The following is a 15,262-nucleotide window of genomic DNA, read 5'->3' on the forward strand; positions in this document are numbered from 1 at the left end:
ATCCCAGTCATAATCCAATTTAAAAAAACATTGAAGTGAAGTTATTTTGTTGTATATTATTAAAGAGATGGACACCACATAATTAAAAGGAACTACTGCTGTGGAAAAAACCCACAGGTGAACCTAGTCCATTCACAATGTTGATAAACTTACCTAACTCCAAAATACCTCCGCAACTTCAAAATGAGTCCCTTTCTGTAAAGTAGTCGCCTTTGTTACCCACCTGGGACCCCCATCCCTGGTAGCCACCAATCTCAGTATTCAAAACAAAATCGTGGACACTGGCGAGATGAATCAGTAGGTGAAGCTGCCTGCTGCAAAGCCTACCTGGGTTTGATCCCAGGACCCACATGGTGCGAGAAGAAAATTAACTCCTGCAAGTAGTTCTCTGACGTCCACACATGTACCATGGCACACTTGAAAACAAATCCCAGCACTCAGGAGGCAGGTGGGTGGATCTCTGAATTTGAGGCCAGCATAGTCTGTATATAATAGTTTTAAGTCTGGCCAGGGCTACACACACACACACACACACACACACACACACACAACAAAAAAGCCAGGCAGTGGTGTACACCTTTAATTCCAGCACCAGTACTTGGAAGGTAGAGGCAGGTGGGCCAGCCTGGTCTACAAAGTGAGTTCCAGGACAGCCAGGGTTACACAGAGAAACCCTGTCTGGAAAAACAGAACAAACGAGCACACAAAACAGTGTAGTTGCATTAGTTGAAACTCACACTTGTTGGTTGTGAGCTTTGTTTTATGGAGTAGACACCATCAGGATAGGAGCTAGTATATCCTCATTGTACCCCCAGTTTGTGTTGTTGAAGGGCATATTTATGTTATAGTTGTGCTTTTTTGCAAAATGTTAAAGAGACTTAGAGTATGTAGCCATTTGAGTCTGGTGTCTTTAGGTAGCGTTCTGCCTAATTTTTCTTAGGTATGAGGTAGTCGGCCGGACTAGCTCCATGCAAGTCCTGGTAGCATCAACAGAGGGCGCTGTGGACCTAGGATGCCTCTTTCTGGAGGGACCGAGGCTCTGCCTCCTTCCGGTCTCTACTCTAGTCCCATAGGCCAGAGGCGGGGCTTGGGGCGGAGCCAAGGGAACTATCCCGTCTCTGGAGAAGCGTGGCCACCTTCGGTGGCAGGCGGTCTCCTCAGGAGGCTGTGGAAGTCCTCGCAGGTCCGAGTTCCTGCCCCTTCCGGGTTTGGCCACGCCCTCAGCGCGCACTCCCCTGGCGCCTGGAGTGTCTGGCGGCGTTCGCGCCAGCCGGCTCTTCTGGCCCCGCCCACATACTCCGCTTTTAGTCGGTCAGATGGTGATGCCGGGGGCTTCTTTTCACGTGGGACTTTAAAGTGTTCCAGAAGACCCCGTGAAACAGCCGAGAAATAGGTGACACAGGTTTTCATGCCACACTTTATTATGTCTGGAGCATTGTCACCTCGGGGTGTATGCTGGGTACCGGAACTTAGGCTCCTCCCTTGTTGAGCCCCCAAGCCCAGGCGCCGCTGAGGCTGGTCGGCAGTGCGGACCCACGACGCGGCGCTAAGTTTGGACTGTGTTCTTGTGCGCAGGAACAGTGGAGCGGGAGTGACTACATTTAACACCTGTGCTTTTGGGGGGGCGGCGCTGGAGTGTTAGGTAAGCCCTACTCATGTCCGTGCCCATTTAGTCAACAGCATCTGTTTTTACTTCTTAATTTCAATTTCAGGTTTTATTTTATATGTAATTTAAAAAATAAAAATTCCTTTACTATATATAAAAGTGTTCTGTATGCATATACACCCTTATGCCAGAAGAGGGCACCAGATCTCATTACAGATGGTTGTGAGTCACCATGTGGTTGCTGGGAATTGAACTCAGGACCTCTGGAGGACCAGCCAGTGCTCTTAACTGCTGAGTGATCTCTCTGTAACTTCATTTTTATAGACACTGTCCCTTAAATACCCACAAGTAAGTGATACTTCAGATTTGTCCTAACTGTGTGTGGTTGATGACCTCTTTGGTGGCTGAGATCAGGGCTGGTTATTCTTGGTCCTGAGTTCCCTCATTGGCCCCCTATTCCAGACTCTACTAGGAATAAGCTTCTTGAGAGGTGTATTCTTTCCACCCTAAGAATGTTGTTGAGGACCATTACATTACATCTTATTGCCTTTATGATGATTCGCAAGAAATTTATTTTTTTTTAAGATTTATTTATTTATTACATATACAGTGTTCTGCCAGAAGAGGGCACCAGACTGAATTGTAGATGGTTGTGAGCCAGGAATTGAACTCAGGGCCTCTGGAAGAGCAGTCAGTGTTCTTAACCTCCGAGCCACCTCTCCAGCCCCCAGCAAGAAACTTCTTGTTGACTCTCAGTGGCAGGAATAATTTAATTTCTTCCTAGCATGCAGTTTAATCTTATTTTAAGGACACTGAATTGGGCATGTGGTTAAGTTATACACATGTTAGGACTTAAATATATAGTCTTTTCTCCCCTCCTAGCCTTCCATTTTGTTTCCTCCTGTTTCTCCTCTGCTGCATGGTGCACTCTTGATATATTTTATGAGTTATTGTCAGCTTTTTTGTTTGTTGGTTTTTCAAGACAGGGTTTCTATGAGTAACCCTGGCTGTCTTAGAACTCGCTCTATAGACCAGGCTGGTCTCGAACTCACAGAGATCCTCCTGCCTCTGCCTCCTGAGCACTGGGATTAAAGGGGTTAAAGGCATGCACCACCACTGCCTGGCGGCAACTATTTTAATGCTCTTCTGGTATAGTATGACACATAACAAGCATGTGCCCCTTGTGCCGTGGTTTGGGCAGCTCCACAAGATGTTTGACGACTCGTCTAGTGGTAGAGGAGGGGTCCTTTCCATGACCTGAGTCTCTTTGGCAGTGACTGACTGGCCCCAGACCAGTATGTAGAGCACATGGAAGTCTCCCAGCAGCCTCTTAGAGCCAGCCATCTGGCCGTGCTGTCCTTAGCCTCAGAAGCTGGTCCTGGCTCCACCCTGGCCCCGCCCAAGCGTGCCCTGCTGTCCCCCTGAACCTGCCTCTCTTTGTTTTCTTCTGTGCTGTGGAGTGCGTACCTTCTGTCTTTTTCATGTGGAGTTCTGTTCACCCGCATTGTCCTTCAATCCTGGGTGGAGGTGGGCCCAGACCCCTTCTGCCTCATCCCTTCTCTTTTGTTGCCCTGCTGAACTGCAGGTTTCTTCTGTTGACGGACAAGAACATGTGCTGACTGAGAGAAGAGGGTGGGACTGGGGGCTGCAGGCAAAACTGGCACTAAATCTGGCAACTGTGCAAAGGAATGAGCTCCTCAAGTTGGCTCTCCTTCCATCACACCCCGGTATCGAAAAAGGAACCGACAGCTGCAACATTTCCTGAATTAGGTGCCCCAAATCAGGGATGACTCCAGGGTGCAGTCTACCTCAAGATTAAGCAGACAACATCCGAGTGGTTGGAGGTTGTCCTCAACAAGTATCTCCTGGTAACATCCGCCCTGTGGTGCTGAAGAAAATGCTCTGAAAACTGTGGCTGTATTGAGAACTGGGAAACATGTATTGTTCCTTGGCTGGACAGACAGGGTGGCTTCCTTGCCATCAAAGGCCCTGTGCTTTTTCTGTAAGCTACTGAGGTAACAGGTGGGAAGGAGAGTTGCAGCACTGGCTGGTTCTTTTTTTTTTTTTTTTTTTTTTTTGGTTTTTCAAGACAGGGTTTCTCTGTATTGCTTTGGAGGCTGTCCTGGAACTCACTCTGTAGACCAGGCTGGCCTCAAACTCACAGGAATCTACCTGCTTCTGCCTCCTGAGTGCTGGGATCAAAGGCGTACGCCACCAACGCCTGGCAACTGGTTGGTTCTACATACTCATTGTATTCAACAGTGGAACCATATTTCTGTAACATTAAGCATCTCTTCACAGTGGGTATTCCAATAGGCTGGATGAATATGTCAGATTTTTGTGGAAGTAGTTCCCATATTGGGTGGGAATTTGAATTCTTCTAAGACTGATAACCTACAATTACCGAGAACAATAGGGTAGTCTTTTTCGGTAAGTGCTATTAGCCAGATGTTGTGGCTCACACTTGAAGTCTCAGTACTCAGGAGACTGAGGCAGGAGTATTGCTAAAAGTCTGAGGCAACTTGGACTACACAGTAAGTTTTCGGCTGGTCTAAGATACAGTATGAGACACTACTTTCTTGACAGGGTCTCTATGTCTTCCTGGCTATTATGGAGCTCATTGGTCTTGAACTCACAGAGATCCACCTGCCCCTGCCTCTTGAGTGCCAGGATTATAAGTGTGTGCCACCATTCCCAGTCAATGAGAGACTCATAAACAAACAAACAAAACAAAACAAAAATCAACCAAAATCCAACTTGGATGAGATAGCTATTGGGTAAAGTGTTACATTAACCCTGATGACCTAAATTGAGTCCTCAGGACCCACAGGGAAAGGAGAGGCTGACTCACCAAAGTTGTTTACTGACCTCCACAGGGTGCCACGGCTTCTCTACATACATACATACATACATACATACATACATACATACATACATATATATAACAAAAAATAAAAGATGCCAAAGCTGGACATGGTGGCTCACACTTACAATCTCAGGATTTGGGTGTTGGAGACAGGAGGACCAGGAGTTAAAGGCTACTCATGACAATATAGTTTGAGACTAGCCTGGATACTTGAGACCCTGTCTCACCCACCCATCCTAACACCCCACCCTCCATGGAATGTGCAACAGATGTAAACTCAAATGCTGCCTAAGTTAAGGTCTGACAATTTCCTGGATCCTTGAGGAATGTTTGAGCCTGACAATCTACCAAGTCAGCTGCCCAAGATAGACTAACCTACAGACACGGTGCCAGGAACCGTAAGACTCTAGCACGCGTCTTGCTGGGCTGTGGCCTTTCACATTGTCTCCACAGCCTGCTTCTGCCACCCATTGTTCTTCACATTGCGTGTAAATTCTGTGTGCTGCATTCATGAACTGCGTTCTTTTCTTAAAAATTACTGTTTACATCCCCACTGCTGGTTTCCCTCCCTTCTCTCCTCCCAGTCCCTCTCACCCTTCTCTCTGCCCGCTCCCCCCATCCCCCACCCACTCTCCTTTTCTCTTCAGAAAATGGCAGGCCTCTCATGGAAATCAACAAAACATGACATATCAAATTGCAGTAAGACGGCCGGGCGTTGGTGGCGCACGCCTTTAATCCCAGCACTCGGGAGGCAGAGGCAGGTGGATCTCTGTGAGTTCCAGGCCAGCCTGGTCTACAAGAGCTAGTTCCAGGACAGCCTCCAAAACAATATAGAGAAACCCTGTCTCAAAAAACAAAACAACAACAACAAAAAAAAAACAAACAAAAAAGAGAATGAAAGGAGCCAATGAGGTGTTATTACTTGTCTAATCACAGTACCTGAGAAGTGAAAGCAAGGAACTCTTGGTTTAAAGATCAGCCTAGGTAATACGACAAGACTGTTTCAGTTACGAAGAAATAATAATGAAGCTTGGTGTGACGCATGCTTGTAAAGCCAGCACTTGGTAGAGCAGGAGTTCAAGGCTAGTTTCAGCTACATAGTTAGTCTGAGGCCAGCCTAGACTATGTGAGATCTCAAGTGTCTATCAGCAGTTCTGTGAGGTTGCTAACTCATTTGACAACCAAGAGGACAGGTTCTGGGAGGCTATCCATCCTCCCCACTGTCTTATGTGCATCTCCAATTCTTGTTTCAGGTGTTTTCACCACTAGAGAAGTGGCAGTTCCATGATGGGACTACTTTAGGAGGAACAGCTGTTTGAAAGTGAAGAGAAGGAGGTGGGGGGAGGTGGTAAGGAGGTCCTTGTTGAAGCAACTGAGACAATGAACTGGCAAAAGTTCTCATTTCCTTAGTCCTCATTTTCCCAGAAGCCCAAGCTGTGGCTTGACCCTGTTGTCAGAACCAGCTTTTACTCAAGGCCATCACTTGCTGGATAAATTCCTTGTCACTAATTAGCCCAATGTAGGATCACTGGACTCTGCACATTATCCTGAGAAAAAGATGTGGATATGGTAGCCAATGAAGTGCTTTCTTTGTAACCAACCAGACCTGAGCTCAGGAAGATGGTTAGAGTTTCTGTATTTATCAGTTACCCATAATCATAACAAAATACCAGACATAGGTTACTTATGAAATCTATTAGTTTTCTGTTGTTGTTTTAAAATCCCATGGCCAAGCCGGGTGTTGGTGGTGCATGCCCTTAATCCCAGCACTCGGGAGGCAGAGGCAGGTAGATTTCTGTGAGTTTGAGGCCAGCCTGGTCTACAGAACAAGTGCTAGGACAGGTTCCAAAACAATACAGAGAAACCCTGTCTTGAAAAACAAAACAAAACAAAAAACCCCATGACCAAGGCAACATATCAGGAAGGGTTTACTTCACTCAGGGTTCCAGGAGGGCAAGAGTTCACCATGGCAGGAAGCATGCAGAGAGCAGCAGACATGGTGGCTGGGGCAGAAGAGAGAAACTGGGACTGGCATGTGGCTTTTAATCCTCCACGCCTGCTGCCATTGACAGATTCTTCATCAAGGCCATGCCTCTTAAGCCTTCTCAAACAGTGCTGCCTTCTGGGGATCAACTATTCAAATGTCAAAGACTACAAGAGACATCTCATGCAGACTACTTCAGAGGTGAACAAAGGCCTATTTTGACTCATGGTTCTGGAAGTTCAAGAGTGGGTAGTCCATAGGTTTGGCTTTCTGGTGAGGGTGGTATGTTATGATGGGAACACACTGGAGTGAGTGTTCATGCTGGGAAGTGTAACATGAAAAATAAAAGACCCAGAGATAGATATTGGGGTTCAAGCTGAGGGTCAGATAAGCAAAGCAGCCAGCCACTAGCTCTTACCCCTACCTCATACTGAAAGGGGGTGATCCTGTCTTCACGAGTCCTCCACCAAACCTCAGACTGCTGCCTCTTCTCAACATGGCTGAGAATAAGTCTCAGAATGCAACTAGGAAAAAAAAAATGGGAACTATAGTTTTTGAAAATGCTAATGATGCCAGGTGGTGGTGCACACCTTTAATCCCAACACTCGGGAGGCAGAGGCAAGCGGATCTCTGTGAGTTCGAGGCCAGCCTGGTCTACAAGAACGAGTTCCAGGACAGCCTCCAAAACAATACAGAGAAACTCTGTCTCGAAAAACCAAAAAAAAAAAAAAAGAAAAAAAAAGAAAAAAAAAGAAAGAAAGAAAAAGAAAATGCTAATGCCCAAAAGGATAATTAGGCCAAGTCAGCACCTTTGGAAGATTGGATCTGAGATACAATTAATACTGCAGCTCAGCTGGGCGTTGGTGGCACACGCCTTTAATCCCAGCACTCAGGAGGCAGAGGCAGGCGGATCTCTGTGAGTTCGAGCCCAGCCTGGTCTACAGAGAGAGTTCCAGGACAGCCTCCAAAGCCACAGAGAAACCCTGTCTCGAAAAACCAAAAAAAAAAAAAAAGATTTATTTATTTATTATGAATACACCATCCTGTCTCCATGTATGTCTGCAGGCCAGAAGAGGGCACCAGATCTCATTATGGATGGTTGTGAGCCACCATGTGGTTGCTGGGAATTGAACTCAGGACCTCTGGAAGAGCAGTCAGTGCTCTTAACCTCTGAGCCATCTTTCCAGCCAGGAATATGGCATTTAAAATGTTTCAATAACATAGGTTTTTTTTTTTTTTAATGACAATGAGACATGTCTATTCCTGCACCAATCTATGTCAGAGAAGATGATGGGCATCAAAGAAACTCCACATGGAGTTTACTTTCTTTGAAGCAAAAGTTAGTCTCTGGGCAAGAAAGTGCCCTTGCCTCGACTTCTGACAGTATGCTCTCCAAACTGAGTGACCAAAAAAGTGACTGCAAACCTTGCCAAGACAAGGTAGGACAGCCCTTCAGAAAATCTTGCTTCACAGAAATGTCTGTCAGATATATAAGCCTATGAAGCAAAGATGGATGCCCCGGTGTTGCAGAGGAACCTTGGGTGACTGTCTAGGAAGCCAGCTGTTTCTGCTATTTCTCACAGTTTTGGAAGTTTCTTGCTTGAACTTCCTGCTTACTCAGTTAGTATTCTTTCCTTCTCAGGTTTCTGAGAGAGTTGAAGACTAGATAGTATAGTTATAGTTTTCACTGTTTACCAGATTCAAAAAGAAACTCACTAAACAAATGTAAAGTATATAAGATTGAGAGACATAAAAAGATAATTTTGAATTGGTAATGCAAATTAGAATAGAAATTAAATTAGGCACAAGACTTTTGACTCACTAAGATAGGACAGATAATGAAGTATTTTCTCTGAATTTTTCAAATGCAAATGGACTAAACATTGTTAATGTAATTGTTGCCTGTATATATTGTATATAGTTTTTCTTATATTAGTTCTAGCTTTCTTTCTTTTGTATTAGACAAAAAAGGGGAATTGTGGTGATATATTATTTATGATTTATTAAAGCTTGCCTGAGGATTCAGAAAGCAAAGCCAACCACAAGCTATAGAGATCAGGCAGTGGTGGCACACACCTTTAATCTTAGGACTCAGGAGATAGGCAGATGGATCTCTCTGAGTGCAAGGCCACTATGGCCTATACAAGAGTGAAGAGTAACGAAGCTCACACCTTTGATCCCAGCACTAGGGAAGTGGAGACAGCTAGTGACTGGCTGCTTTGCTTATCAGACCCTCGGCTTGAACCCCAATATCCATCTCTGGGTCTTTTATTTTTCATGTTACAGAGAAGTAGAAAAGAGGACAGTCAGGATCCCACAATATTTCCTTTAAAGCACACTCCTAATGATCTAAGGAACTGCCACTAGGCATACCTCCTAAGCCCACAGGAATTCCCAACATTGGCATCTTGGAGATGACTCCTCCTACACAGGGAACTTTTGAGGACATTGCTTGTATTTAGACCATAGCAGTTTCTTAGAAGGCATATGCCCAAAGGCTTCCCTGGACTCAGACTCTTAGGAAAGGAGGGAAAGAAACCATAGGTGTAGTGCCTCTCCTCTAAAAACTAGTCTCTGCTGAGGCCAGACCTATGCAGGTACAGAGTGCTTGCATGCAGCAAACTTGTTCTTTTGGGCATGTTAAACCTAAGCATTGAGGTTCTATAACCCTCACCCATCAAATCTGGCTTTACTATTGAACCAAACAGAAAAAATTGATGTTTTTTTAGTGGCAGTACCTTATCAGTTGAAATGGACTGTCAGGTCCTCCAAATTCAAGGTTTATTTGTTGGGGCCCCTTTTCAGTCCAGGAGAAAGTTTCCCAGGGATATATGTACTTCTTTTTACCTTTAGAAATTCCTTCAGTATTGCTTTTGAAATATGGCCATGACCATAGATCTGTGTAGCCCCTCAAATCTGTTGGTTTTGCTGAGACTCTTGTATTGTTCCATACTCATTTTTCTCTCTCTTTTTGCTTGTTTGAATTTTTTGTTTTGTTTTGTTTTTTGAGATAGGGTCTCACCATGTAATAACTCTGGCTGGCTTAGAACTGGGCTCTGTAGGCCAGGTTTGCCTCAAACTCACTTGCCTCAAGCATACTTAAAGGAGTGTACCATCATGCCTAGGTTCTTTCTTTAAAGATTAATTTAAAAAATGATGATGGTGATGATGATAATGATGGTTTTTTTCAAGGGTTTCTCTGTGTAGCCCTAGCTGTCCTGAAACTCATTATATAGACCAGGCTGGCCTCAAACTCAGAGATCCATCAGCCTTTGCCTTCTGAGTGCTGGGACTAAAGGTGTGTGCCACCATGCCTGACTCATTTTTTTTTTAAATTAGTTTTGATTATATGTCTGTGTGGGAATGCACATATGTGTCACAGGAGGTCAGAGGTGTTGGATCACCTGGAGCTGGAGTTACAGGAGTTGTGAGTCATTTGAAATAGCTGCTAGGAACTGAATTCAAGTCTTCTGCAAGAGTAGAAAGCACTCTTAATTATTGAGCCCTAAAATTATTTTTTTGCTTTATATATATAATTGTTTTACGTATGATGTGCCATTGTGGGTTCCATGATGTGCCTGTGGAGGACAGAGGACAGCTTTGGGAGTCTGTTCCCTCCTTCCATTGTGGAATCTGGGCATTGACTCAGGTTGTTAGGTTTTCTTGGCAGGTACCTGCTGAGCCTTCTCACTGGCCCCCTCCAGACTCTTAACCCCAAAGTGAGGCAGCCTAAGTCAAGAAGCCCCAGATATGTAATCACTGATTCAGATTTTGTAGTAACTTACCAAATGATTTCTAGCAAATCACACTCTCAAACTAGCTCACAGATTGTTTTCACAGATATAATTCTTTTTTTTTATTTTTTTATTTTCCAGTTTAAATTTAGATAAGAAACAAGATTGCTTCACAAGTCAGTTCCAGGTCCCTCTCCCTTTCCCTCCCCTCCTCCCGTGCCTTCCCCCCATCCCCCCACCCCCGTTATCCCCTCATTCCCCCAGGGAGGGTGAGGCCCTCCATGGGGGTGCACAGATAAATTCTTTTGGGGACACATCCATTTGTTTTTGTTATCTATGGATGCTTTTGAAAAACTTAAAACTTTTTGCCTTCTGACCCTTTATGAAGAGGCAGCTGATCCCCGATCCAGGGCATTGGAAGTGGGACTTGGGTGGTTCCAGTACATGGCAGCCTCACCTCATAGTCTTTTCGTTGATTTTTCCATTTTCATTTTGTGTTAATGTGTGTGTATATGTATGGACATGTCATGCTATGGAGCTCACGTGGAGGTGAGAGGAGAGAGCTTGCAGGAGCTGGTTCCCTCCTTCCACCGTGTGGGTTCTAAGGTTGTCAGGCTTGGTGGCATCTCATTAGTCCTCACATCATCCATCTTCTTTTATGTTTTGTTTTTTGAAACATGGTTTCTGTGTATTACTCTAGTTGTCCTGGAACTCCATCTGTAGACCACCTAAATGCTGGGATCAAAGGTTGTTCCACCACCACTCGGCTCAGACACATTTTGTTCTTAAGCATACTTCTCCCTTCTCGTCTCTGGAATGTCAGCCTGAGACTGTCAGGAGCAAGTGTACACGGAATTGACAGCTTGTGGAAACAGGGCCAAAACTACCATGGTCAAGGGTTCTTAAAGGCTGAGTAGGGGTCTGGAGGTTCTGAGTTTGAGTGGTTCTGAGTGGGTGATGTGACATGCTATCAGTTACATTTCTTTTGACCACATGAGGTCTAGTTGAGAATCTGAGACTTAAGAGTTTATTTTCTGTTGAGTTTGCCCTTTTAGTCTTTTGTTTTCCAAACAGGGCACCCCCTTTCCTCTTTAAAATACTGTAGAAGCATACACAATAGACATTTACTATTGAGTTTTTAGAAGATTGTTTTATGATTTTGATTTTTTACAAAAATTTTTAATTGACTTGTGTGTTGGGGTGTGCACGTGGCTGTTAGAGAACAACCTACAGACGTCAGCTTTCTCCTGATAGCATATGGTTTGGGGGGAACCCCTACCCACTGAACCAATTTGTCTGCCTTGCCTGATTTTTGAAACAGGGTCTTTGAGTTCAGGTTGGCCTGGAACTCACTATGTGGTTGAGGATGACCTTGAACTCTTATCCCCCTGCTCTGTACTCTGTGTGAAAGGGTGAAGGTATGTGCCACCACATCTGGTTTAATTTTTAGTACTGCACAGTTCTGTGGCAGTAAGTGTTTTCAAAGTATATGAGTGCATTTTTTCTAGTATTGATTGAATTCTGGGTTTCACAAATGCTAGACAAGTGATTAACACTGAGCTACACTCTCAGTCCTTTGTGTACATCTACTTAATTCTCATCTACAAATTTGACTTTTGAAGGTTCCTCGTATAAATGGAATCATATATACCTGTTAGGGGTTGTCTGTTGTCTCACACCCGTGTATCACATGTTGAATCCCAAGCCCTAGCACCTTAGCATATGATTATATTTGATGATAGGGCTGATATAGAAGTAGAGAAGGTAAAATGAGGTCATTGCAGTGGGCCCTAATCCAATCTAACTGGCATCTTCATAAGAAGAGATTAGGCACATACACACACAGGGAAGACCAAGTGAGGACACGGGGAGAAATCGCAGTTTGCAAGCCAAGGACAAAAACCCCAGGAGAAACCAATCCTGCTGATACTTCAGTCAAAGCCTGCCAGCCTCAGAATTATGAGACCATAAATTTCTGTGGTGCACGATTTTTTCTTATAGAAGCCCTAGCAAAATAATGTACACTATCCTTATTCTACTCCAGTTACTTAAAGGTTGACACATGTTGAAGTATATGTTATAGTCTCATTTTTTTGTGTGGTTAGGTAATATTTCATTGTGTGCAAAACTATATTTTGCTTATCTGTTCATTTGCTGAGAGATACCTGGATTGTTTCCAGCTTTGGCTATTATGAATCATACTGTTTTGAGCATGGGGTACAATTATCTGTTTGATACTCCAAACAATATCTTGCTTGTCTCGCCTAGATTTCAATTCTTGGGACTTCCATTGACACTTTTGTCTTTGTTGTATTCCCCATATTCCTCAACTCCTTTTTGATGATGATGTAATCTTTTTTTTCTCTGATGGTGTGCACTTTGATTGATGGAAGAAGTCATAGGTGTAAGACAGCAGGGGTCAAAATTATACAACACTATATACTACTGAACCAGTTGCTTGATTTTCATGACCCTTGAACTTGTATGATAGCAAGCGAAGAACCGTTGTGCCTTCATCTTAGGCTTAAAAGCCATTTTATAGTAAAGACAAACTAAGTTTGTTCCTGTTTATGATTAAGCCTCAAGGATTGGGCTATGCATCCACCTGTAACCTTAACTGCAAATGATTCTGTACTGCCTGTTCCAGAAATGACAATCATGTCTTTTTTTCAAAAAGTTGTTTATAACCATCTTGCAAACCTACCTTTGTTATGCCCACCTTGCAACCATGTCTTTGTTTTGGGAGGTTTTTAGGACTAACTTATTTGTACTGCTCCTATAACCTGGCCTATTTTTCTCCCCAAACCCCCCATTTGGAGACCCTTCTACCCCTGAGCTATACAAGCCTTGTCTTCCTTACATCCAGTACTGACCTCTTGAACCCCATCTTAGGGGGAAGTCTGTGTACATGAATGAAAAAGCTTGCTTTGATTAATTGCTTGCTTTAATTTGGCTCTGATGATTTGGGTCAGTAGTCTTTCTCTTCCTGTCTTTGGGATTAACAATAAGATATGCCTGCTTCACACTACATGCAAGACACTTAGCACAGAGAAGGCATTTTTCTTTACTGTGACCAACGGTTCTCTCCTCTCCTGCAATGATTCCTCAGCTATGTACACGATTGTGAGACTTGGTTTAGAAAGAGAGCACGGAGGCTGGGGATATGGCTTAGTGATTAGGAATGCTTGTTGCTTTTCCAGAGGCCCTGAGTTTGGCTCCTAGCACCCACCCTTAAATTTGGTTCACAGCCTCCTGTAATTCCAACTCTGGAGGATCTAATGTCTTCTTCTGGTCTCTTGGTAACCCACATGTTGCATACATGCACATGCAGCATACACATACATGCGTACATACACATGAATACACACACAGATATACACATGCAGACCCAAGTTAAAGAAAAATAAGTGTTAGCCTACAATTTGCTGATAAAAATTCCGGCAAGAGTAGATATCATGGTCTGAAGCCAGTGGTAAGTCATAATTCTTTCTCAGGCCATTAGCTGACTCAAATGAGGCATGTTCACATTAACGAAGGAGACTTCTTTTCATCACAGTCCCTGTCTTTTTAAAATTAGTGGTAGGGATTAAGCCAAGGTCTTTCAGCATGCTAAGCCAATACTCTACCACCCTCCCAACAACCCAAGATCTTTACTTCAAATGTTAAAAATACCTTCCCAGTAACATCCAGATTAGTGTGAGACCAAGCAACTGGCACCATGGTCTAGCCAAGTGGAAACAAAATCCACCACCACAGCTAGTAACTTAGTTAGTTTCCTTCAAGCTGAGTTACAGATTCATTATAATTCCCATTAAAATTCAAGAATACTTAAAAAATTTAGTGGACTCACCTGAAATTCACAATATGGTTCTTTTAGAATTGTGCAGTGAATTACTGACAATGTTGGAAGATGAAGTTCTCATAGCCCTCTGACTCTAAAAGGTGGGCTCCATTTCTACTGTGTACTAGCTTAATATTCCATTCCAGGGGTAGCTTCATATCCTACAATACAACACATACTAAATATCAATTTGTAGACAGTCACAATTGTGCATTTAATGTATCTTGAACATATTAAATTTTTTCTAGTTACATGTTATTTTATTATTATTATTATTATTATTATTGGTTTTTTGAGACAGGGTTTCCCTGTTTTTGGATTGGCCTGGAACTAGCTCTTGTAGATCAGGTTGGTCTCGAACTCACAGAGATTCACCTGCCTCTACCTCCTGAGTGCTACCACCAACCGGCCCCATGTTATTTTAAGAGAACTGTTTTTTGTTTTTCGGGGCTTTTTTGCTATTCTTGTTCTTGTTTTTATTTTTGGAGACAGGGTTTTTCTTTGTAACCCTAGCTGTCCTGGAATTCACTTTGTAGGCTCAAACTCAGAGAGATCTGCCTCCTGAGTGCTGGGGTTAAAAGGATACACCCACGAACCAGTTTGAGAATTGTTTCTTTTTTGTTTGTTCCTTTTGTTTCTGTTTTTCGAGACAAGGTTTCTCCATGTAACAGTCCAGTCCTGGAACTCACTTTGAAGACCAGGCTGGCCTTGAACTCACTGAGATCCACCTGCCTCTGCCTCACCAGTGCTGGGATTAAAGGCATGCACCACCACTGTCCTGCTAACTTCTGTTTCTTGAAAGGCATCTAAGTCTAGGAAAGAATATTTACAAGCATATATCTGATAAAGAATTTGTATCCAGCACATATGAGTCAAAACTGAGCAAAAGATCTCATAATAAGTGAACAAAAAATTCAAATAAGCCTTTCATAAAAATATACCAAAGAATTAGGTAGTAAATAAGTGAAAATATTAATATTAGTTATTAGGGAAATACAAATTAAAACTGCAATGAGGTGAGAAGGCCCAGCAGGTAAAGGCATTTGCCACCAAGCCTGTTGACCTGAGTGCAATACCCAGGACCCAGGTAGTGGAGAGAACTGTCGTCTGAGCTCTGTGTACACCATGGCATGTGTACACACATACACACACACACATACACACACACACACACCCCGTCAAGTGCTCACACATGTACACATTAAAAATAATTGTTTAAAAATGAAATCCT

General features: G+C 43.5%; 1 protein-coding gene across 1 annotated transcript in view; it reads left to right on the forward strand.

The window, feature by feature from the left end:
- The first annotated feature begins 1,277 nt into the window (after nucleotides 1–1,277).
- The window catches only part of Srl (sarcalumenin), a 62,070-nt gene continuing 48,085 nt past the window's right edge, over nucleotides 1,278–15,262 (forward strand). The window contains exon 1 of the mRNA XM_040748157.1: nucleotides 1,278–1,642. The gene's annotated coding sequence lies outside the window, so the exon portion shown is untranslated. The remainder of the gene's footprint in view (nucleotides 1,643–15,262) is intronic.

This window comes from Mesocricetus auratus, unplaced genomic scaffold, assembly GCF_017639785.1.
Source record: "Mesocricetus auratus isolate SY011 unplaced genomic scaffold, BCM_Maur_2.0 Super-Scaffold_100007, whole genome shotgun sequence".
NCBI classification, from domain to species: Eukaryota; Metazoa; Chordata; class Mammalia; order Rodentia; family Cricetidae; genus Mesocricetus; species Mesocricetus auratus.